The sequence below is a fragment of the Hemicordylus capensis genome, chromosome 2 (genome assembly GCF_027244095.1).
Source record: "Hemicordylus capensis ecotype Gifberg chromosome 2, rHemCap1.1.pri, whole genome shotgun sequence".
In the NCBI taxonomy this organism is placed as follows: domain Eukaryota; kingdom Metazoa; phylum Chordata; class Lepidosauria; order Squamata; family Cordylidae; genus Hemicordylus; species Hemicordylus capensis.
The window spans coordinates 273,724,170-273,749,982 of record NC_069658.1 but is presented as its reverse complement, the minus strand read 5'-3'; the positions used below and the strand labels follow the sequence as shown (position 1 = coordinate 273,749,982).

The window sequence follows — 25,813 nt, the reverse complement described above, 5'->3', positions numbered from 1 at the left end:
TAAGGGGCTTCTAAAAATTGTGTGGTCAGCCCCTTGCCAGTGACTCACAGAGCTAGGGACTGCATCCTTTCTCTGTCCTGCTGCCTTCACTGTCTCCATCTGTCTCCATAAAGAATGCCCTTTGAATAATTCAGTAAGGCAACTTGATATGTCATCCATCTCCCTTATTACCCCAGTGACCTGATGATAATGGCTTGTTGTTGTTGTTGCTACACTGTCATGTCATTTAGCTTGAAAAATAAACATACACATAGTGATGTAGGTTTTCTGGAAATTTTTGAATTTTCTTTTAGAAATGTTTCCCTCAATTGCATAAAACTTGCATAAGATATTTTTTTCTCCCCTCAGAAAAGTTTACTAGTCACATTTTGGTAACACCCTAGATAGATTGATATCTCATTTGGCATATGTCTTGCACTGATGAGGAGTAGATGTTTTTCTTCAGAAAACTTTGGTAGTGGAAAGTTTTCAGTTTGGAAAGTTTTTCAGCAGAAAAAATTCCACACCATACCACAGCAGGCAGGCACACCCATTTAGAAATGAACAGCTTTGGGACTTGACCCAGTGTTTTGGAGTTTTAGCTGCCTTCTCAGGGTCTCTAGACCAGGGGTGGGCAGAAGGTAGATCAGGATAGGAAATAATATGAGCTATCTCAATGTATATAAAGATGAGTGTGTGTGTGTCGGCAGATAGATAGATATTGCATGCCATTTCCCACATTTCACCGTTACTCTAAGAAACAGAAACCAAGATCATGGTAGGAGGATGCACATTATAGGGCGGGGCTATGTACATGGCTAATTTGAGCAACTCTGACTCAGTTCTGAACAGCTCCCACTGAATTCTATGGGTCAAAGTAAGTTGCAGTTTGGGAGACAATGGTCTTCCTAATACATCTTTCCAGTGTGAGTGAATGGCTTCCATTCCCTATGTGTCCCTACAACTGTACCAAATTTGGTTCAAATTGGTTAGGCAGTCCACAAGTTAGCCCACTTGTGCCTCAACTGTTCACACGTCCGCCAGTCTTGAATCAGAGTGGATGACATCATTACAAACTTGAGGCATCCCTATTTGTCCCTAAAGCTGTAGCAAATTTGGTTCAAATCAGTTAGGCGGTTCACAAGTTAGCCCTCTAGGGCCTCAAATATTAATGCATCCTCCATCTTGAACTGGTGTGGATGACATCATCAAAAACTACGCTGTCGAGGTGTACCTGTGTGTTCCCACAATTGTACCAAATTTGGTCCAAATTGGTTCCTACTTGCGCCTCAGACATTCACACATCCGCTATCTAAAATTGGGGTGGATGACTCATTACAACCTACACCACTGAGGTGCCCTTATGTGCCCCTACAGCTGTAGCAAATTTGATTAGGCAGTTCACAAGTTAGCCCTCTTGTGCCTCAAACATTCACGTGTTCACAATCTTGAATTGGGGTGGATGACATCATCACAAGCTGTGCTCTTGAGGTGTCCCTTTGTGTCACTCACTACAATTGCATGAAATTTGGCCCAAATCAGTTAGGTGCTCCACAATTTAGCCCACTTCCACCTCAGATGTTCACGCATCCACCATCCTGAATTGGGGTGGATGACTTAATTACAAACTACACCCTTGAGCCATCCCTATGTTTCCCTACAACTGTAGCAAATTTTGTTCAAATTGGTTAGGCAGTTTATAAGTTAGCCCAGTGACATCTCAAATGTGTCCACCATCTTGAATTGTGGTGGATGACATCATCACAAACTATGCCATTTAGGTGTCTATTTGTGTCACTCACTACAACTGTACCAGATTTGGTTCAAATAAGTTTGATGGTTCACAAGTTAGCCCACTTGCACCTCAAACATTTATGTGTCTGCTACCCAGGTTTTTCTCCTGCCTTGCTTCCACACAATCACTTCATTCTATCCAAGTTTTCTCCCACCTTGCTTTGACATGATCACTACTAGGAAAGTGCAAACTGGTTTGACGTTGAACGGGTTCAACACTGGACTGGTTTGGTTTGAAGGTCTGGGGTTGATGATGACAACAAATATTTATATACCACTTTTCAACAAAAGTTCCCAAAATGATTTACATAGAGAAATTAAGAGTAAAGATGATTCGTTGTCCCCAAAGGGCTCACAATCTAAAAAGAAACATAAGGCAGTTACCAGCAACAGTGACTGGAGGGATACCGTGCTGGGGCTGGATAGAGCCGGGGCAGAGCCACCATTGGGCAAAAGGGTTCAAAGAATCTGGGCCACCGCCCCTCAGGGGCTGTGCCTCACAGCCCTGACACACACCCCGAATCTGATGTCAGACGCGGGTGGTGCTGGTTTAGCTCTGTGAGTTAAATGGGAGTTAAATGGCCAGTGCTGCATTCGCAGCGTGGCCAGGAGCGGCTCTTCCCTGCAAGGCAGGGAAGACCTGCTCCTGGCCGCACTGCGAATGCAGCACCAGCCCCAATCTAGCTCTCGAACAGGGCCGCGTGGCAGGAGTTGGATGGCCAACGCTGTGAAGGCAGTGCCAGCCTGGTTCCAACTCCTAAACGGGGCCAAACGAGCCAAAACACCACCTGTTCAGCTCGACCCCGGACCAACACATACACCCCAGCCATTAGGGGTGTTTGTGAGCCATTTTGAGGAGTTTTTTAAAGTTAGTACTTCTCCGAGGCCACCGGGGGGGGCCACAAAGGTTCGCCCTCCTCCTGCCGGCCTTCCTTATGCCAAGAACCACCCGGTTCAGGCATTCAGCCCATTCCGGGCCTTTCCCCTATTGTGGTGGCCATTTTGGAGGCCACCGTGCATGCCAATGGGCCCCTGCATAGCTGGGTAATGACCCAGGCCACACAGAGGCCCATTGTGCATATGCCGTGGCCTTCAAAATGTCCACCATGAGGGGGAAGCCCCAGAATGGGCTGAAGAATGCCTGAACCGGGCAGTTTTTGTCACAAGGAAGGCCGGCGGGAGACGGGGGAACTTCCACATCCACCCATGGCCTTGGAGAAGCCCCCCAGAGGGGGTAAGTACTTAAAACAAAACCTTGTAAAACTCAAAATGGCTCACAACCCACCCACCCCGAACCGAACTGTGGAGGGTGTTCGACCAGGCAAAACCGATCTGGCCCGATCCGGGTCCAGTTCGGACTCGATCTGAACCAGGCCAGCCAGTCTTCTGCACACCCCTAATCACTTCTACCCAGGTTGTCCTCCTACCTTGCTTCCATATAACCAAAATTTGGGAGCGCACACAGCTCACAAACCCAGTTTCTTATTGTGTAAATGACCACAGATGATTATGTAATAATGTTCTACGATTTTTAGCTACCAGCTAAACAGAGATGCTGTTCTCACGATCAGCCAAGAGAGGGCTAAGGCAGCCAAACCCGGGGTGCCCATGTGAACCACCTGCAGCTGCGCTGCTCCTGGCAGCAGCTCGGCGGCAGACCCAGATATGGAGCCGGCTGTTCAGTGAGGTTCCATGAGAGAATGCTCCCTTATCCCTGTTTAACTGACCGTGCATCAGTGCCAGTTGCTTTCAGCTGTCACTGAGACATTGAGGTGTGCCCGCTTGCCACCAGGGGAATACCCACAATTAACCATGCACTTGCGCAATGCATTGTGGGATTTCCGGTCCCCCCCCCAACTCTGCACTGCAGTCTATTGTCAGGGTGTGCAATCTGCACACCCAGCAACTGGGACACAGTTGTCTGTAGGGGAGGTAAGCATCTGTAGCCTTATTCCCTGAGCACCCTCCCACTCGGCTCCCTAATTGTGGGCCTACACAATGGCATCATGAAATCACAGGGCCTGACCTCTTGTCATAGTCCTATAAAACACATCTCTATAGTGAAGCAACTAAACTGTCTGTTAGGTAAGAACAGGCTGTGCTGGTGTCACAACATGGCATATATTACTTAGCAGTCTCTACTAGCATATTTCCCCATTCCTTCCTTTTTCTATTTAAATAAGGAGCCCCTGGTGGCGCAGTGGTAAAACTGCCGCCCTGTAACCAGAAGGTTACAAGTTCGATCCTGACCAGGGGCTCAAGGTTGACTCAGCCTTCCATCCTTCCGAGGTCGGTAAAATGAGTACCCAGAATGTTGGGGGGCAATATGCTAAATCATTGTAAACCGCTTAGGGAGCTCCGGCTATAGAGCGGTATATAAATGTAAGTGCTATTGCTACTGCTATTGCTATAAATATCCCAAATGTAAATTAAATTGCATTCATCAATACAGAATCCTAGCCCTGGGCAGAAAATCACTTTGGGGACAATATTTAGCACATATGCCTGTTAAAATGGGTGAGGCAAAAGCAGACTTCTTTGGATTATAAGGACACATTAGTTAGTGGTGGACCACAGTAAGAGACTGTTCACACGCAGCCGAGACCTGGCTAAGGAGCCAATCCCACTCTTGGCTGCATGTGTGATCCTGTGGGAGCTGATTGGCTGCAAACACAAATGCGGAGCCAGCCTCTTAAACAGGGTTAAGGGAGCAAGCATTCTCTTATTCCTGTTTTCTCATCATGTGTAGCACCAGCTGCTTTCAACCAGTGCTGTAGCAGTGACAGGCACATGCCCGTCGCTGCAGGGATCCCATAATGCATCGTGCACTTGCACAGTGTATTATGGGATTTTTGAGGTGCACATGGTGCATTATGGGATTTTCATTTTTTTCCGATCATGCGCAGCACCCACTGCTTTTAGCTGGTGTTGTAGCAGCGATGGGCACATGCCCACCATTGCGGAGATCCCTACAATGCACCACACAGTGCATTGTCTGATTGACAGCCTCCATGGTCCCAGCCTCCCAACTCTCCACACTGCCTGGGCCAGTTGAGGATTGTCTGGGTGTGTGGGGAATTTATTTATTTATTTTATTTATTTTTGCATTTATATACCGCCTTTCGTTAAAAGGCAACCCCAAGGCGGTTTACAAAAGTTAAAACATACAATAAAAAGGCAATAAAAACATCAAGCTAAAAAATATAAAAACATATAAAAAACAGGCATAAAAAAAATACAACAGGTAATAACGATCATGTAAAAGCCTGGGTAAAAAGCCAAGTTTTTACAAGCTTTCTAAAAGCCGTGATGGAGTTCGCGGAACGAATGGCCACCGGGAGAGCATTCCACAGTCTAGGAGCAGCAACAGAGAAGGCCCTGTCCCGAGTGCACGACAGCTGGGCCTCTCTCATTGTCGGCACCCGGAGCAGGGCCCCCTCAGATGTCCTTGTCAAACGGGCAGCAACCCTTGGGAGCAGGCGGTCCCTCAAATACCCCGGGCCCAAATCGTTAAGGGCTTTACAGGTCAAAACCAGAACCTTGAATTGGACCCGGAAATGAACCGGCAGCCAGTGCAACTCTTTCAAAATGGGGGTGATGTGTTCCCAACGGGCAGCTCCGGAAAAAACCCTCGCTGCTGCGTTTTGCACTAGCTGCAGTTTCCGGATATTCTTCAAGGGCAGCCCCATGTAGAGCACGTTACAGTAATCCAGCCGCGATGTGACTAAGGCATGGGTAACCGTGGCCAGATCTGTCTTCTCGAGAAAGGGACACAGCTGGCGCACTAGCCGAAGCCATGCAAAGGCACCCCTGGCCACCGCCTCCACCTGAGCTTCCAAAAGAAGAGCCGGGTCCAGTAGTACCCCCAAGCTGCGTACTTGCTCCTTCAAGGGGAGTGCAACCCCATCCAGAACCAGTAAAATCTCCTCATCCCGATTGGCTCTCCTACTGACCAACAGTACCTCCGTCTTATCTGGATTCAATTTCAGTTTGTTAGCCCACATCCAACTCATCACAGTCTCCAGCCCCCGATTCAGGACATCCACCACCTCCCTAGGATCAGATGACAAGGAGAGATAGAGCTGAGTGTCATCCACATATTGCTGACAACTCAGTCCAAATCCCCGGATGACCTCTCCCAGCGGCTTCATGTAGATGTTAAACAGCATGCGGGACAAGACCGAACCCTGCGGGACCCCACAGGCCAACGGCCACGGGGCCGAGCAGTAGTCCCCCAGCACCACCTTCTGGACCCTCCCCCCAAGAAAGGACCAGAACCACTGCAACGCAGTGCCTCCGATTCCCATACTCGAGAGGCAGCCCAGAAGGATACCATGGTTCATGGTATCGAACGCTGCCGAGAGGTCCAGCAGAACCAACAGGGACGCACTCCCCCTGTCTAGTTCCCGGCGTAGGTCATCCACTAGAGCGACCAAGGCAGTCTCAGTCCCATACCTGGGGAAGACAGATTGAAAAGGGTCCAGATAATCCGTATCATCCAAGACCCTCTGCAGCTGGGACGCCACCACACGCTCCATCACCTTGCCCAAAAAGGGAATGTTAGACACAGGTCTATAGTTATTCAGGTTGGAGGGATCAAGGGAGGGCTTTTTTAATAGTGGTCTTACCACTGCCTCCTTGAGGCATGATGGCATCCTGCCCTCCCTTAATGAAGCATTAAAGATCACCTCCAGCCATCCCTTGCAGCTTTTATTAGCCATGAAGGGCAAGGGTCAAGAGCGCACGAAGTTGCCCGCACACTGCCCAGGATCTTGTCCACATCCTCAACCGAAAAGAATCCAACACAACGGGACCAGATGGTACCAGAGGCACATCTGCCGGAACTGCCAAAACTCTGGAGTCCAGGTCAGCACGGATGCGAGCGACTTTATCTGCAAAGTGACAGGCAAACTGATCACAAAGAGCTGTAGATGACTCCTCCCCCATTGTCTGGGGGGATGTGCGGAGCAAGGTTTTTACCACACAAAACAGCTCTGTTTGTCTGCACTGAGCAGACGCAATGGAGGCGGAGAAAAAGCATTTCTTCGCCGCCCCCACCGCCACGGAGTAGTCCCTAAAATGGGCTCTAGCCCGTGTTCAGTCGGATTCGTGACGACTCTTCCTCCAGCGTCGTTCTAGCCGTCGTCCGAGTTGCTTCATCGCCCTAAGCTCCGAGGAAAACCAAGGAGCAGAACGGGCTCCACCAAGCCGGAGAGGGCGCTTGGGGGCAACCATGTCAACAGCCCGGGCCATCTCTCCATTCCAGAGATCAACCAGGGCTTCGACAGGGTCACCAGCTCTGGACACTGGAAACTCCCCGAGGGCCGTCTGGAATCCAAGCGGATCCATAAGCCTCCGGGGGCCGACCATCCTAATTGGCCCACCACCCCTGCAGAGGGCAGACGGAGCAGTCAAACTAAACCCCACCAGATGATGATCTGTCCATGACAAGGGAGTGGTCTCAAATTCCCCCACCTCCAGATCATTTATTTCCCGGTCGGCAAAAACCAGATCCAGAGTATGTCCTGCCATGTGGGTAGGGCCTGATACCAACTGAGACAGGCCCATGGTTGCCATGGAGGCCATGAAATCCTGAGCCGCACCCACTAGGGGGCCTCGGCGTGGACATTGAAATCCCCCAAAACAATAAGCCTGGGGGAACCCAAGGCCACCTCCGAGACCACCCGCGCCAACTCAGGTAGGGAGACTGAAGTGCAGCGGGGTGGTCGGTACACCAGCAGAATCCCCAGCCTATCTCGGAGGCCCACCCTCAAGGACAAACACTTGAAATTCTGAGATTGCCTGACTGGGCACCTGGAAACGGGGAGGGTTTCTCCAAAGATGACTGCAACGCCTCCTCCCCGACCCTCAAGGCGGGGCTGTTGCACAATCTGGAAACCTGGAGGGCTGAGCTGAGAGAGACCAACCCCGCCCAGTGCATCCAACCAGGTCTCCGTCACACATACCAGGTCAGCACGCTCATCCACAATCAAATCGTGGATGAGAGATGTTTTTGCATTAACTGACCTGGCATTCAGCAGCAGAACCCTGATCCTCAAGGGAGTGTTCTCAGAGCTCCCTGGGGTCAGAGGGTTGGGAGAAGGGCCAGAAAAAGGAACAGGCCTCAATTGCCTGGACCGATTTCCCCTGTAACGGCCTGCCCAACTCCCACCGCCATACCTCCCTCTGCGCGCTACCCATGATATTACTGCCCCCACTCCATACCCACTTTTTCGCTCTCCCAGACACATCTCCCCAGACTAACCCACCACAGCTTCTTGGCTTAATAAAAACCAGAACCAGACTTGTGCAAACTCTTGCTAGCTTCTTGATTTCAGGAAGAAGGATCTTCAAGGCAGAAGGAGAAAGATCTTCTGGGCCCCAGGCAGCTCACCCCATGGCTGTGAGCCACAAAGATGAGAGCCCGTGGGCCAGCCTGCCCTATATAGCAGCAGAAAAGCCACAGCAACAACCCAAGGAGATCTTACACACCTGAGGAAAGGTGGGGCAGAGGCAAAGACAGCACAGTCAGTCAGTGCCCCACCCAAGCTGTTCCTTCTGTCTTCTTCATCTATGAGTGAATCTTCTGTCTTCTTCATCTATGAGTGATGAATGGTCATATAGTTCAAGCAGCTTTCCCTGCTGCCCATTCTCAAGCCCTTCTCACTGATCGTGAGAAAGGACTCAATGTCTCTTTGCATTTGCATTGCCAGGGGCATGTTTGTGCATCACTTCAGTGGTGCCACCATCTGCAATCCTCTTTCTTTTTAGCCTGCTTTCCTTAAGGAAAGTCAGATTATGAATTCACCCCACAGTGTGTGTGTGTGTGTGTGTGTGTGTGTGTGTGTGTGTGTGTGTGTGTGTTTCCCATCAACTTCGCAATGCCTGGACCAATATTAACCAAATTGGATATAGTTGTAGGGACACATAGGGACACCTCAACAGCATAGTTTGTGATGATGTCATCCACTTCAATTCAAGATGGCGGATGCATAAACATTTGAAGTGCAAGTGGGCTAACTTGTGAACCACCTAGCTGATTTGAACCAAATTTGTTACTGCTGTAGAGACACATAGGGACACTTCAGTGGCGTAGTTTGTAATGATGTCATCCACCCCAGTGCAAGACAGTGTACACATAGATGTTTGAGGCTCAAATGGGTTAACTTGTGGACCATCTAATGAATTTGAACCAAATTTGGTATGGTTGTAGTGAGTGACACATAGGGATGCCTCGGTGGCATTTGTTTGTTATGATATCATCCACTTCATTCAAGATGGCAGATGAATGAATGTTTTAGATGCATGTGAGAACTAACTTGGACCAAATTTGGTCCAGTTATAAGGACACACAGGGCATAAGGACACGCTCAGAGGCATATTCATATTCCCCTAAAACAAGGTTAATGGAGTGAGCACTCCACTATCCCTGTTCTTTTGATCATGAGTCAGCACAGCTATGCGCCATGGCAACTCATGAGGAGACCCCCAACTGGGAGGCTACAAGAAGTCTCCTGGCCTCAGTGGTCTCCCCAGAATGCCCCATGCACTTGTGAGGGACCCCAATCCCCACCTTTCAAGAGAGGAGAGCTGGTCTTGTGGTAGCAAGCATGACTTGTCCCCATAGCTAAGCAGGGTCTGCCCTGGTTGCATATGAATGGGAGACTTGATGTGTGAGCACGGCAAGAGATTCCCCTCAGGAGATGAAGCTGCTCTGGGAAGAGCAGAAGGTTTCAAGTTCCCTCCCTAGCTTCTCCAAGATAGGGCTGAGAGAGATTCCTGCCTGCAACCTTGGAGAAGCCGCTGCCAGTCTGTGAAGACAATACTGAGCTAGATAGACCAATGGTCTGACTCAGTATATGGCAGTTTCCTATGTTCCTATGTTCCACCTCTACTGGCTCCGTGATGGGCTAGGCAAATGCCCAGCTGCCCAGGGCTAGGCGGATGCTCATGTGTGGGGAGAGTGGGCTTGACTTGCTCTCCCTGCCAAACCCTGCCAAACCCTGCTTGTGTGAAGAGCCTCAAAGAGTTTTGTCAATTTAAGGTAAGGCAAGAAGTCGAGAAGCTGTTGTAGAACTGTAGGAGCGCAGGGCTCTCTGTGGCAGCATGCTGAGGGTGCATTGAAGTTAGTCCATAAAGTTGGGCTATGGGCACAAGCTAGAGGTCATCATCTGCTGGATTTTAATTACTGCCACACAAATCCTGGCAACACTGTAAGTGGTGGCGGGGTTGTCATCAGAAAAGGCCCTCAGGCTATTTTTACACTTCCACCTGCTGGCCATTATTTATGAATATGTTCCTTTTCATTACTACTTTTAAGCAGTAATTAAAAGGGACAGATTTGTAAGCTATGACCAGGAGGTGTTCCAGGAGGTGAAAATAGTGCAAGTGCCATGTTCAGTGTGTGGGCAGAGCATGGGAACATGGCATCGGGGCACAGGAAACTGCAGAGGATGACAAAAGTGTCTGGACTCTGCATGAGAACCCATAAAGAAATATTGTGGAAGCTTTAAAAGGCCCACAGTAAACTTACATATTAAAAACCCCTAAAAGAGGAAGGTGATCTGGGAGGCCATTCTAGACATAAGGGACATCAAAAGAGATAGGATGAAGTCATTTGAGGGAACAGGAGACTTTCAGATGGTTGATGGTGGTACAGCTGGAGGAATGAAACAAGACTAGAGTGGGGGCAAATCCATGGAGGCTTTGAACGTAAGGATGATGAGTTTGTGCTGGATCTGGGAGTTGACAGGAAGCCATAGTTGGCATTTAAGATCAGAGCTATATGAGAGATAAATTATTTTTGGCTGCAGAATGTTGGGTGGAGGGGGAAAGAATGAGGTGAAACAAGGGAAGATCAGAGAAGAGAAAACAGCAGAAGTCAAGACAAGAGATGACTATTTATTTACTTTATTAATTACTTATTTATTCCAAAAGTGGCTCAGGGTGGTTTACATTAAAATAAAAACTAAAATCAATTAACAGTTAAAATCTGAAACTGTAAAAACAACATGAAACCATTAACAATTAAAACATCTAAAACAGTTTTTATAACTTTGGAAAACCAGGCCAAACATTTACAGTTTTAAAAAAAACAACAGTTTAAAAACCTTGGAAGGTCAGGCCAAACAGATAGGCTTTAAGGGCTCTCCTGGAGGCTAATAATGAACTCAGATTACGGAGTTCTGCCGGGAGCGCATTCCACAGCCCAGGAGCGGCTGCAGAGAAGGCCCGCCTCTGAGTCACCACCAGATATACCAGTGATAACTGAAGACGGACCTCCTCAGATGACCTTAATGTGCGGTGGGGATCGTGTAGAAGAAGGTGCTCTATAAGGTAACCCTAGTTATGACTAAGACATAAACTGGGGGTTTCACTGAGAGAGCAGAGAAGAAGAGCCATATTTTTTAATAGTATACAACAATAAATGACTAGAAGTATTGGCAACAGAACAGAGGCCTATTCTGGCTTGTTATAACCCGGAAATGCTGTACTAATATACAGCATCCCCAGGAGCATGCTTGGAAGCCCCTATCCCTTCTGACATGCTCTGAAACTCCACCCGCTGCTCCTCAAGGTTATAACTTTTGTCTGCAGAAACAAACACTGTACTTGTGGAGAGATTCTTCCCAAATCGGAATGCTGGGGTGCCCTTCAAGCTTCAGAAGGGTCATGGGTCAAAGGGAGAGTGCTGCCATCTTATCACTCTGCATGACTTTTCATCCAAACCCGCATGGATGAAGAGCCCCTGATCTGACCTCTGTAGGCTTTCAAGGTGGCAAAGAACAGGCTGCTGAGAACATCCCCTTTGTCATTGCTGCTCCCTAACTGTACAACATGCCAATTCCGCCTCCATCCCTGCACAGATCTCCCCCTGCCCCAGATCTTCTTTGCTCCTTCATCCTTGGTTATCTATCACCACATCCCACTTTACTTTCCTGCCACCTCAACTCAGCTTACTCGGTGGTGGCGGCAGTGGCTGCCACTTTTCCTCCTCCCTCATCACACACTTCCTGTCTTTTGAAAAGACAAGGGGGTGGGACACAGAGTCAACTAGACTAGAGCATGTGGAGGAACACACACCTTCTTCTGCTCTATCCCCTGATCACAGGGAGTAGACAAGTGGGGCAGAGAGAGGAAGGGCACTGCAATGGCAGGAATAATAGGGGCATCACTACTATCACCACTCTACAGGCAATCAGAGACAGCAGCCAGTGCCAGTGGCTAATCCATCACCTCAGGCAGCTCCTCACTGTGCCTCATTAGAGGGCTGGCCTTGCAAATGAAGCATCTGATTGTTAACACAGTGAGGCTATTCTCACGACTGCTCGAAAGTGGGCTAAGGCAGCCTGCGAGCGTGGTGGTTCAGCGGCAGCTAAATACCCCTCCCCAAAATGAGGTTAGTGGAGCAAGTGCTCCGCTAACTCCATTTCTGTGATTGTGAGTCGCCAGAGCACGGCTCTGCACTGCAGCAACTCATGAGGAGGCCCCCACCAGGAGGCTAAAACAAGCCTTCCAGCATTGGGGTTCTGCCCAGAATGCCCCGTGCACTTGCATGGGGCATTCTGGGACTTCCGGGGGCTGGGCGGCCCCCGATTGCTGCAGCCCCAACCAGCTCCATGACGGAGCCGGTAATCATGTGGGCGGCTGATACAGCCGCCCATGGCTAGCCCCCTGATTATCTGCAGGGAGAGGAGGCTTGATCTGCTCTCCCTGCAGAACCCTATTAGGCTCTACACACTGATCATGTGTAGAGCCTTAGTTTGTACTCATTTATAATATATACTTTTTTGTTTCCATATATAGGGCGTTTTTATGTTTTGGCATTATACCAAGCATTTATTCAGCTGTTCAATAAAAAGTAGTTCTGATCCGAAGCTGTCCTATCTAATGGTTGTTAGCCATTGTCAGCTGATGCCTGTGGTTTTAGCAATGTTTCCAAGGGAAATTGTTGCACTAAACAAGTTATTATGTGTTTCTGTTTTACATTATGATATTGCAAACATAAAGTTCTTGTTTGCTTTAGCCTGGTTGAGTTTCGGCCCATTTCCTCCATACTTTAATTAACGTATGCTGGGTTGACTATAAAATACGTCATTTGGGGGGTTTGGCAGGCTGTATCAAATTCTTGTATTATGTCCAGATTAAGCACTTGAGCCTGAATTTCTAACTAGTCTCCTGTCTCCAATCTGAAATGAAGTAAGCTGGGATGGACATGTGTGTGTGTATGTGTGTGTGTCTATTTATATTATAAAGTACAAATCATTGCTATTTTATGGGGTATGATTCACAACCCATTCAATATTCACATTTTAATGAGACTGGCATTGTACAATGCAATAGCAAAACTAGTATTTCTATGGTACTTTTAATCATAAGGAGCTCTTTTCCATCCTTTTTGTCTTTGTCCTTCCAACACCCTATTACTAGAAGGAAACCAACGTTAGCCTAGTAAGCATGAATTGTCCCCTTTCCTAAGCAGGGCCTGCCTTGGTTTACATTTGGATGGCTGACTGCATGTGAACGCTATAAGATATTCCCCTTAGGACAGGGTAATAAATTGTAGCTGGGGATGATGGGAGTTGTAGTTAAACAACATCTGGAGGGGCAGGTTTGCCTACCCCTGCCTTAGAAGAAGGGGATCATAGCTCAGTGGAAGAATATCTGCATGCTTGCATGTTGAAGATCCCAGATTTACTTTGAGCTAGATGGAGCCATCTTAAGTGGTGCAGTGGGGAAATGCTTGACTAATAAGCAGAAGGTTGCCGGTTCGAATCCCCACTGCTACTATATCAGGCAGCAGCAATATAGGAAGATGCTGAAAGGCAACATCTCATACTGCACGGGAGGAGGCAATGATAAACCCCTCCTGTATTCTACCAAAGACAACCACAGGGCTCAGTGGTCACCAGGAGTCGAAATCGACTTGACAGCACGCTTTACCTTTAGATAGACCAATATTCAATATAAGACAGATTTCTGTCTTCCTTTCTAACATTCGTTCCTGTAGTGCTAACCTGCACTCATTGCAAAATGTAAACAGTGATCTGTGCTATTGTAGTTTACATTGTACCTTGTGTTCCACAATTAAGTTTTGACATACTGCCAAGCAATAGCCCATTCCTGATCCTTACTGTTACTTGCTACAAGCAGATACTTAATAGCACAATCTCAATCAGTTGGGATGAAAAACATGATTGGATCTCTCCCCCACCCCGCAGTTGGCCATCACTGGTCCCATTCTTTCCCTACTCCTAATCTATTTTAGGCCCCCTTCAATGCATGCACAAAGGCTGGTTCCACTGTGTTTTTCTTGGCTTCTGATACTGCTCTGGCACCCAAATCAGATCAGCATCTGGTCCTGTCCAGCTGCCTTTAAAATGCTGCTAGTTGTGGCTTTAGTTTCTGCAGTTTTAAGCTTTATCCTGTGGGCCTCATTGTGCTAGTAACAGGCTGTAGGACAAAAGGAAATCCTATTTGAAGTCCTTGCAATTTGGAGGAGATGGAACAACTTTGAATGCTAGAAGTTGCAATTTGGAGGAGATGAAACAACTTTGAATGCTAGAAGTTCTAAAAGAATGGGATATTTGTTGGTTTTACTAATCTGGAGCAGGGCAACTCTGTTCAGAGATGCAAGTATTAAGTTACATCATCTCCAAAACTGCAGCAAGTTCTGCAAGAATGCAGTACATATTCTATTCTGCAGATTCCAGCCTGCAGGACACAGTAGTAGTACATGCTCTGCCTCTTGAGTCATTGAGACTTCCCACGAGCAGCAAAAATTGGGCTAGGAGAGCCTAGCCCGACTTTTGCTGCTTGTGTAAACCTTCGAGCCCAGTGGCTTACACTTCTGAAGGGAAGGGGCAGCAGTGAAAATTTCTCACCAGCCCTGCATGTGCTCAGCTGCGGAAGAAGTCTTCTCTGAATCTACACTGTGTGCTCCTTGCAAAGGCACACAGCCCTTCTTCTGCCCTCCTGTGGCTGCAGAATATGTGAGCCAAAATCACTAGGAAAGATACTGTTCAAGGGAATATTTGTAATAATAGTCAATAGGCTTGACTACTGCAATGTGCTCTATGTGAGGCTGCCTTTGTACATAGTTCGGAAACTTCAGTTAGTTCAAAATGCGGCAACCAGACTGGTCTCTGGGGTAACCCAGAGAGCCCATATTATGCCTGTTTTAAAACAGTTGCACTGGCTGCCGACATGTTTCCGGGCAAAATATAAAGCACTGGTTATTACCTTTAAAGCCCTGAATGGCTTAGGTCCAGGCTACCTTAGAGCGTGCCTTCTTCTGTATGATCCCCATCACATGTTGAGGTCATCTGGAGAAATCCATCTCCACTTACCACCGGTACGTCTGGCGGTGACTCAGAGCCAGGCCTTCTCTGTAGCTGCTCCTGCTCCTGGAATGTACTCCCAGCAGATATCCACAGTTTAGGCTCGCTGTTGGCCTTTAAGAGAGCCCTGAAAACTTATTTGGCCTGGCCTTCAAAGGTTTTTACATTGTTTTGCGGTATTTTAATTGGTTTTAAATCATCTTGAATTGTTTTTAATTTGTGTTTATATTGTTTTATGTAGTGTGTTTTAGATGGTGTTTGTTTTATGTCTTTTAAAATTTGTTGTGCACCAGCCAGAGCCTTTGGATGGGGTGGTCTATAAATGTAATAAATAAATAAATAAGCAAGCAAGCAAACATTGTCCAGTCAGGTCTTCTACCAAAATTCTACGTTGGCCTGATTTTGGCACATTCTCACAAAGATGGGTCACATATGTGACACCAACTTGGATGTCATCATGAATGGTCACAGAAGAATCCTAAGGCACCAGTCTTGCTGAGTCACTTGTAAGAAGCTAGCCAAATAAAATGAAGATTCATTTGTGTTTATCTAAGAACCACATGATTTTAAATTTTCTCTGGAATCCAGTCTCTTGCCAAATTAGTTATTATCCCAACAGAAAGTGAACAGCCAATCTACAAGGCCCCCCCTAACCTGTTGTTGGGTCTCAGCCTATGATCTGAGAGACCCTGGATTAGAAATTGACACTTGGATAAAAGTAATGGGGTGTAGTAACTTGGCTAAAAAAGCTGAGGTTTGGTCAGCAACAAATTCCTTTTAGATGTATGAATTTGTTTTTGTTTTGTACAGATTGCACATATGTAATCTGAACCATCTCCAAATGATCCAGTTTTGATTGTGGATAACTAGCCAACTAGCATAACTTACATTCGTCAGCCAAAAAAAGAGAGAGGTTTTATTTCTTTGGTGTGTGTTTTTCCGAAACACTTGGCATTGCAAGAGGCGGGGGAGAGAAGTGGAAACTGAGAGGAGCCTGGTTTATTGATTTGCAAAGAACAGCCTGATTTACATATAAATAAATTACAGGAGCTGGCCAGCGAACAATTTGTTGAACTGTCCAGATGCAGTGACTTTGACTTGCTGACATCATTGCCTCATTAGCATGCAGGAGAGACGAGCACTGCAACAGCAAAGATTCTGAGTCTGGGGAGCTAGCAAATTCACTGTGATGGGGCTGTACTAAGCTTTTCTAAATGTCTCAGAGAGGGAGGGACTGCAGATTGGACGCAGCCTTGGTGTCTCTGAGGGTCATTCAGTAAACCCTGAGTTGGGGCTCTGTTGGAGTCATTTGGATTGCTGGAAGAGGATATGAATTGGTAGAAGAGAAGGAGGGGAGACGAGAATCCCTACCAGGCTGGAATTCTGAGGAAGGCAATGTTAAGCTATCAAGCCTATGCAGACACAGAGCAGAAATCGCACTGTTCATGCTGATGGTTTCCACAGCAGATTTTCCCTTTCAAGCCACCCTATGTTTTTATGTGCATGCTTGTGTCTTCTGGAAAGCTTTGACAAAAAGCCTGCTGTTGCTCATTTCAAGAAATCTCCCACTAACGTATCACAGGGTTTAGGAAAAAGAAAGCAAGATACTTGACTATGCTGCAGTGTTTCCTGGGGTTTTTGCAAGCAAAACACTCTAACGGAAAGTAAACTAAAAAAAACCACCAAAAACTAACACAACAGAAGAGAGGATTTCGTGGATTTTTTAAAAAGAAAAACCTTCCCCAAATCTAGACTTGGAATCATTTCGGACAGGTAAGCAATGGTGCTTTATGCCTTAGATCTCTGGTTGTCTTGTAGTTTCAGCTACAACAATATATTAGACCATGTAGCCCTTAAGTATTTGCTGACAAGTTGAAATGTGCTTGATCTGAAACATGCTGCTTAATTGTAAGTAAGTCAATTTCAAAGCAAGTTATTTACAAGTATATATGCTTAGGAGCAGGATTTCAGAGTTCTCTCTCCCTTGCTCTTTACCATTGTTGTCTACAATTAGAAAGGAGTCACAGGATGGCAATATTTTTAAAAGTACTTGGTAATGTAATGAATGTGCTGAAATGCACTTTGTATAGATCAAGCATGGTGTTGGTGTTGTCCATTGGAATTGTGTGTTTCTAGCATGGTCTTTAACGCATCAGGAAGTCAGGGGGGAAATAGCTAAGCAGCTTGATGGACATCCTTTAAGTAAGTGCAAAAAAAAAATCAGCTGATTTTAAAACATTTGTCAGTGTTAATTTGCTACATGGTCATTTGTGCCCTCTAGGGTCTGAAACCTTTGAGGTTTTTAAAGCCAACTGGAGATGACTCAGACTTTTAGCAGATGATATTTTTAGTCTGACTCTTTTGTTGTTGCTGTAGCCTTTTAGAAGATATTCAAAAGACTGCTGGCACAGAGTAGTCTCCTTACACCCTTGATTTCTTTAGAAACTGCCAGATCTTTGCAGTTCCTAAATTGCAAAGGTGAGTTTTTTTGTCGTTTATCTTGGAGGTGAGTTTTTTTGTCGTTTATCTTGTTGTGGTTGCTTAAGGCTTAATGCACCCACACAGGCCACCATCAACATGACCTGTGATCATGTTGAGATTTGAATCCAGTTAGTCTCTCTTTTGTACTTCCTATCACTGGAGTGTGCCGGGGTAGTCAAACCTTGTGAACCACCAGAGATTAGTATTGGGCAGAATAAAGCAAGACTAATTATCCACCACAGAGTCAGCATCACCCCTGTAGTTTGTTTGCTTCTTCTTTCTTTAACTTATCCCCCTTCTTTTTAATCAGTGATTATTTCACTCTGTACTAGGAGTGCCTTAGAGTCATTATCAGTGTCTCACACTATGATGAAGAAGGGTTATTTGGAGACATGGCAAAGGCTTATTATCGTTTTTTCCATTGCAAAGTGTCTGCACACTTCACAAGACTCTGTTTTGCAGAGTGTTTCTGCCTTCTCTTCTTGTAATGAGTTTTAAGCCATTTTATTGTACTTAACAAAATGAGAGTATAACTTGCCCGTGGTATCGGTACAACACCCCCCCCCCATCTTTTCTTCTTCTGATTGCTTTCACAGATGGATAAGTCCAGTTCCTCTCAAGGGACAATGAACTTTGAAATAATTACCATATTTAAAATATTCTAAAGCTTTCTAATGTTGCAAAGCATGTTAGCCCACAACTCATATATTCTACTTCAGTAACAGGAGTGCTCCAGCATATTAACATGTTTGCAGATCAGCACTGTGATGCTTTTTAAATCAGCCATACTGCTGCGGTGGGGTTCGGGGGAGGAGATGGGGATGGAGTCCTTATAAAATACTTTCCCAACAGAAGTGCCAACACAAATATTCACAGTGGAATGCATAAGATGGTAAAATAGTTTTGAAGAAGAGCAGGAAAGATGTAACAGTCACCCTGAGTGCGGAGGCTTGGTGCTAGGGGCTCTGTGGGATGGAAGGTAAGAGTTACTTTAACACAGCACTATAGTAACCCCTTGTTTCTAAAGAATACTTTTGTGCAGATGATAAAGTCATAATCTCACCACCCCTTTATTCTCCTGCATGCCAGTGTAGATGACTGCATAGGTGATGGAGAATCTGTGTTGCTATGCAGATTCTAAGGTTGCTGCTCTTAATGCTGGTACAGTGAGAGATGGCTTGTGCAGTGTGCAACACACATCTACACCCCCGTCCCAGGTTTCACTGGTGTTGCCCAGCACAGAAAATAGGGTGTTCTAACTCTTTAGCAATGTACATAGCAGGAATGCACTTTTGAAGCACCATGAGGCCTTGTGCATTTTTAAATTATGCTGTCCAGCTGTACTGTTATCATCAACATTATGTTATCTTAAAAATATAGGTACAATATCTGTATGCTAGGCCGCATATAGGTAGCTGTCTGGTGGAAAGAGAGTAGATGGAAGATAGAAACCTGCATTCTTTCGGAGACAAACTTCTCCCTTTAAGTGACAGTGAAGGAGTCCATTGAGAGGGGAGGACAGCATGCAATCTTGCTGAGCTGCTGAACGGCATAATGAAGAACCACACACGCCTTTGAAAGCACACTTAGGCTATACACACTGCTAGAGAATTAAAAGTTGCCAGGTATCTTTAGGAATCTGTCATTCTCTCGGCTCCCCCCCCCGCCTCACCCCCCGCCTCCCAGAAGTGCACTTGAAGTGCTGGTGTCTGCCGAATGCACACAATGGTATGTTTTGAGCTGCCATTAGGTATCTGACAGTTCTTGCAAAGTTTGCAGGCAGTTTGGGCTAGTGTGTTTGCTGCTCTGCCATATGGGAGTCCTTAACAGCACTTCCAGACCCAGGCATTCCCAGATCATGAGACAGGCATGCCAAAATCATGAGAACAGATGTAAAACTGGGAGACGCATAGTCTTTTAAAAATGAATAAATAAAACGTTACTCTTCTTTGCCTTCGGGGTTTGGAGCTGTGAGCATATTTATTGTCCTGCAAGCTCCTAGGGATTGCTTCAGTTCTGGGTTAAATTGTCATGCAGTCATACAGAACTTCCCAACGACGTCCACATAACTTCAGGGACTAGAACTGGAGCTTCGAAAGGGGGCAGGAAATGGGCTTGCAGTGTGGAATGCTTTGCAAAGTTGTTCATAGACCTATGGCCAAGTTGGGGATTTAAAAGCTCTCTGTTCTGGTCTCAGTGGTGGTGCTTTGGTAACACCTGGTAGGTGTTGCCCTGCACAAAGCTTAAGATAGGAGGCACTAGAGGAACAAAGCCTTGCTAGCCTTTCAGTGGATGCCAAATTAGAGCCAGTGGCATGAGCCTCTCTGCTTACGAGACTTCAGCTGAATCCAGTAAACAGGATTGGTCTGTGCATCCGTGGCAAGGACAAGCTAACTAGGGCATCCTTTCCCATTGATAGTCAGAGCATTATTGGATTCCCAACTATGTCCAAATTGACTTTCAAATGGCAACAGGATCCCCCCCCCCACAACTGCCCACATTTCCAATTCACAGTTGGAAGGGGTTCTGCTGAACCTTTCAAATCCTTTTATCTCTTGGCTAAAGACCAAGTATAGAATATGAATGTGTGTTATTTCCGAAAGGCTTTCAAAGTCCCTGCCATCACCTTGGCCCTGTCCTAAATTTACCATCACTACCATATAAGTAACAAGGAATTAAATTTGGATAATCATGAGGGCATAAAGATTACAGTGGAAGTGATTAAGAGTCCATTTTAACTCCCAGTGTCCAAAACCATGATTCTGCCCTGAATATTATTTGCTCATTTAAATATAGTTGTGCTTAGAGGTTCAGGGCATATACCTCTATGTATAAAAACAGTTAAAGACATTGACAAATTCAAAAGGTTATTTACCACCACCAAAACAGGCCCAAATAGCAACATGTTGCAGTCCTTCAAGAGACTGTGTGGCATCATGGGTAGAGTTTTGGGCATATGTTAGTGGAAAGCCAGGTTCAAATGCCCACTCAAACCTAAAGCTCTCTGGATGGCTATGAGTCACTCAGTAGCGAATCCTATATCACAGGTCTATTGGGAAACTTAATTTTAAAACGCATAATTTATACCACTGAGATCCTTATGTATTAGTTAAAATATTTATCCCCCCCCCCTTCCATTTCATGTAGGACCATAACAGTAATAATAAAATAAGTGTCAATCATGGATATAAATTTTCCAAGTGTGTGTTTGTGCCTTGGTTGCTCATACTCAAAACCCCTACATCCAATCACCTTGGAGGGTTTACAAAATTCAGAACAGCAGGCAGTCCATTGCTGTAAACTAAATGAGCACCCCAGACATTTAATGAGTTTTAATTGCCTTAAATTAAGGCATCATTTTCAGTGGAGCAATGGCTCCTCCAGGCTTTGCCCTGTCCCTCCCGCCTCCTTCCCTTATGTTCACACGTGGATTTTCTTGTGTTTTGTTTTGGGCAGTATAAAAATTATGTTAAATAAATAAATAAATAAATAAATAAATAAATTCCCCTCAATCCATCCATCTTCTGTAACCTAGAGAAGGAAGGAGCAGGTGCCACTGTTGGAGCTCATCAGCCAATGAGATGATTGGGATCTACTTGGCTACAGGTGCACATGTTGGAGATCCATCTGGATGGTGGCAGCACTGGGGGCTAACCTAGTGGCAACTACTGCTTGAACTCTGTGATGTCATACAGATGCCAGATCTGACCAACAGCATCTACTGGGACTTCAAGGACCTGATCCATTGCTATAACATCATGGAGCCCAAGCAATAGTTGTCCCCTGGCTAGTCCCCAGTGTAGCCATCCCTGAAGTAGAACTTGAGCTGCTGCAGAAAGGCTGTGTAAGCAGACTGAGGAGGTGTAAGATACGCACAGCTTTCTCAGGGCAGCAGATCAAGCAGGAGTGAGGAGGGGCAATTTGCCCTCAAGCTCCCTTACTCCAGAGTAGACCCGTAGAGAAGCCTGAGATTGTCTGAAAAGCAATGTAAACTACTTCTTGCCCATAATTTCGAATAGGCAGTTTGACTTGTAAAACATTTACAAACTATAAAAAGTATTAAACAGTTAATACGATCCAAATATTACATTGGAATATAAAAATACAAATCTAATGAAAAGTTTTAAAAATATACACAATAAAACCATGGAGCACAACACAGAGCAGCAGCAACAACAACAACAACATAAACAACACTCATCTAAAAGCCTGGGTAAAAGGCCATGATTTCACTTACTTTCTAAAAATTGTGACGGAGACTGAGGAGCAGATACCCACTGGGAGAGCATTCCAAAGCCTGGGGGCAATAACTGAGAAGGCTCTGTCCTGTGTGCAGGACAGCCATGCTTCCCTCACCATCAGCATGCGGAGCAGTGCCCCCTTCGATGACCTTGTCAAGTGGGCAGAAACTCTTGGAGCAGGGTTTCCTCCGATATCTGAGATAACCCTCAGATATCCAGGGCCCAGACCATGATGGGCTTTAAAGGTCAAAACCAGCACCTTGAATTGGACCTAGAAACAAATTGGCAGCCAATGTGGCTCTTTCAAAATGGGAGTAATATGGTCCCAGCTGACAGCTCCAGATAAAATCTCAGCTGCTGCATCTTGCTCTTGGTGCAATTTCTGAATATTCTGCAAGGGCAGCCCCACGTAGAATGTGTTACAGTAATCAAGCCATGATGTGACTAAAGCATGGATAACTGTGGCTAGATCTGCCTTCTTGAGAAAGAGATGCAGCTGGCGCATTAGCCAAAACTGTGCAAAAGCACCCCTGGCCACCGCTTCCACTTGAGCATCCAAAAGCAGAGCTGGGTCCAGCAATACCCCCAAACTGCGCACTTGTGCTTTCAAGGGGAAAAGGAAGACACCCTCTCTCTTCACTTTGGTTTTTTGTCTGTATGTTAGAGTTGGGACTGAATCTTTGCCTCTCATTAACCCCATGTTTTTCTTCTGATGTTCGGGGAAGACATAAGAAGAAAATGACCAATGGTCACCGAGTCTGACCATTGGTTCATCTAGCTCAATATTGTCTATGCTGACTATGCTCCATGGTTTCAGAGTGGAGTCTTTCCCACTCCTACTTGGCGCTGCCAGGGATGGAATCTGGGACCTTCTGCATGCATAGCAGATGCTCTACCATTGATCTGTGGCCTCATCCCCATTTTGCAAAGCATTTGGCTTAGGATGAGGTAAACAATTGGTTCCTAGGTATTTGGGTGGTTTTGTTTACTCATGGGTTTTACCGTTATTATGCTGTTTTTGTTTGTTGTCATTGAGTTTTTAATGTTTTCTAAGAATTTTGTTTGGGATACCAAGTCCTGGAAAAGCAGATTAAAAGTATTTTAAAGTAAATAAATAGTCTTTCAGTTCCTGCGAATGTTCAACCCCTAGTAAGCTGCATCGAGAGAGACAGAGAAGGCGGGGGGGGGAGGTTACCCATGGTAGCTTTTAGCTGTTTGTAAAAGCTTCTTTCTGCCAGCTGATGAAATGCAACAACATTTATAGAAATGTTTGGCTTCATGAGCCCTGTTCAGACATTATGTTGTACAAGTATACAGATGTCTGTATACAGGTATATGTTTTTGTGTGAGCGACTTCCTACAGTTCCTGTGTACCACCTGCCCAGACTAGCCAACTCTGAGATAAGCAACTATAGGCCTGTCTCCCAACCTTCCATGGTTGGGCAAGATAATTGAGAGGGTTGGGGCCTCCCAGCTCCAAGGAGTCTTAGAGGAAATTGATTATCTGGACCCATTTCAAATTGGCTCTCAGGCAGGCTATGGGGTGGAGACTGCCTTGGTCAGCCTGACGGATGATCTCCATTAAGGAATTGACAGAGGGAGTGTGACTCTGTTGGTCCTTTTGAATCTTTTGGTGGCTTTTGATACTATCAACCCTAGTATCCTTCTGGAGCATCTGAGGAGGTTGGCGGTGGGAGGCACTGCTTTGCAGTGCCTCCACTCCTACCTCTCAGGCAGATTCCAGATAGTGTCCCGTGGATACTGTAGCTCTTCAAAATCTGAACTTTTATATGGTGCCCCCAGGGCTCCATATTGTCTCCAATGCTTTTTAACATCTACATAAAACCACTGGGAGAGATCATCAGGAGATTTGGTGAAGTGTGTTATCAGTATGTTGATGACACCCAAATCTATTTCAACCACACTGGGAGAAGGCATAACCTCCCTAAATGCCTGCCTGGAGGAGGTGATAGGTTGGCATGAAGGATAACAAACTGAGAGGCTCTTCTCACGATCCAGGAGAAGAGCCTCTAGGGGGTTTGTGGAGAGAGCGGGCTTAGTTCTCTCTCCCCGCAGACGAGCAGCAGTCTGCTCGGGGCAGCTGCAGCGGCCGCCCACACACCTGCCGGCTCCGTCACGGAGCCAGCTGGGGCTGGGGATTTTGGGGGCCATGTGGCCACCAGAAGCTCCAGCATGCCCTGCGTGAGTGTGCAGGGCATGCTGGAGAGACCCCTGAGCCGAGAGGCTGATTTTGAGCCTCCCGGTCGGGGGTCTCCTCATGAGTAGCTGCAGTGTGGCTATTCACAATTTAAAAAACTGGGTTTGCAGAGTGCTCGCTCCGCAAACCTGGTTTAAAGGAAGGGGTACTGTATCAGGTGAGCTGCTTATGAACCACCGGGCTTGCAGCCGAGCCCGGTGGTTCACACAATGGGAGAAAATCCAAATAAGAGGGAGGTATTTATTGTGCATGTTCAGAACTCACGAGATGATTTCAATCTGCCATTTCCGGATGGGGTCACACTTCCCCAGAAGGAACAGATATGCAGGGGTTCTTCTGGATCCAAACCTCTCCCTGGTGTCCTAGGTTGAGGTGGTGGCCAGAGGTGCTTTCTTTCAGCTTTGGTGATATGCCAGCTGCGGCCGTTTCTTGAGATAATTGGCCTTGGAACCGTGGCAACATCCTGGTAACATCCAGAGTTGAATACTGCAATGCATTCTATGTGGACCTGCCTTTGTACATAGTCCAGAAACTGTAGTTGCTACAGAATGCAGCAACCAGTTTGGTCTCTGGGTCATCTTGGAGAGCCATACTACTCCTATACTAAAAGAGCTACACTGGCTACCAATAAGTTTCTGGGCAAAGTATAAGGTGCTGGTTATAACTTGTAAAGCCCTAAACAGCGTAGGCCCAGGGTATTTAAGAGAATGAGGGTATTCTCATGATCACTGGAAAGCGGGCTAGGGTAGCTTAGCCCGCTTTCCAGTCATCATGAGAACCAGTGGGCTCGCGGACAAGCCTAGTGGATTCCTGGCGGCTAGCCCGCCAAAGTAGCTCTCCCCTTAGCCCAGGTTAGCGGAGCGAGTGCTCCACTAAGCTGGGGTTCCTGATCGTGTACCTCAGCAACACATGAGGAGACCCCTGGCTGGGAGGCTGCAAGCAGGCTCAGGGGTCTCTCTAGCATGGCTCACGCGGGGCATCCTGGAACCTCCAAGGGCCACACAGCCCCCAATCCCCGCAGCCCCCGCCAGCTCCATGACACCACTCTAAGCCCGCTCTCACCACAAAACCCCCTCCGGTGGGTCTCACTGATCGTGAAACTCGCCTCAATGTCTTCTTCACCATGAGCTCCACCACCCATTGAGATCATATGGAGAGGACTGTCTGCAGTTGCCACCAGCTCATCTGGTGGTGACGCAGGAACAAGCCTTCTGTGTTGCTGCCCTGAAACTCTGGAATGCATTCTCTGCGGAAATACAAGCCTCTCCATCTCTGAAAACTTTTAAAAAGTCTCCAAAGTCTTGTTTTTTCACCTAAGCTTTTTAACTGGATTGTGGTTTTAAATTGTTTTAAGGTTTTCATTTTTAATATATTTTATGTTGTTGTAAACCACCCAGAAATGGAAGCTTGGGGCAGTCTACAAATTTGAAAAATAATAATTAATAAAATAATAATAATAAATAAATTCCTTCTTTTTCATGACATGCTGAGTTCCAGTATGAAAATGGTTAATGTTGTAAAACATACCTGCCTTGGTTTGCACAACCTACTACATCCTCTTATATTCTGATGATCTTCATCCTTTGGTTTGCTAGAATGCCAATTATTGTTTGAACGGTGTGCAGGTTTTGTGTGTTGCTGATTAAGTGCTGTATAAACAACCATCCTGGGAAAGCGTACAGAAAGATTTGCACCTGTAAGAGCCATTACACAGTACATTGATATGAAATGACCCTGCCTCCCATAGTTCCAGGTAAAAT

The 25,813-nt window shown here is 46.3% G+C and overlaps 1 protein-coding gene across 5 annotated transcripts in view; it reads left to right on the top strand.

Moving 5' to 3' along the window:
• Positions 1 to 25,813, top strand: part of PRICKLE2 (prickle planar cell polarity protein 2) — a 365,950-nt gene that overhangs the window by 215,121 nt on the left and 125,016 nt on the right. Inside the window, exon 1 of one of the 5 annotated variants that reach the window (XM_053298868.1) lies at positions 16,083 to 16,886. The exons of the other annotated variants lie outside the window; for them this stretch is intronic. The gene's annotated coding sequence lies outside the window, so the exon portion shown is untranslated. Of the gene's footprint in view, positions 1 to 16,082; positions 16,887 to 25,813 lie in introns of those variants that run through there. 5 annotated transcript variants of the gene reach the window in all.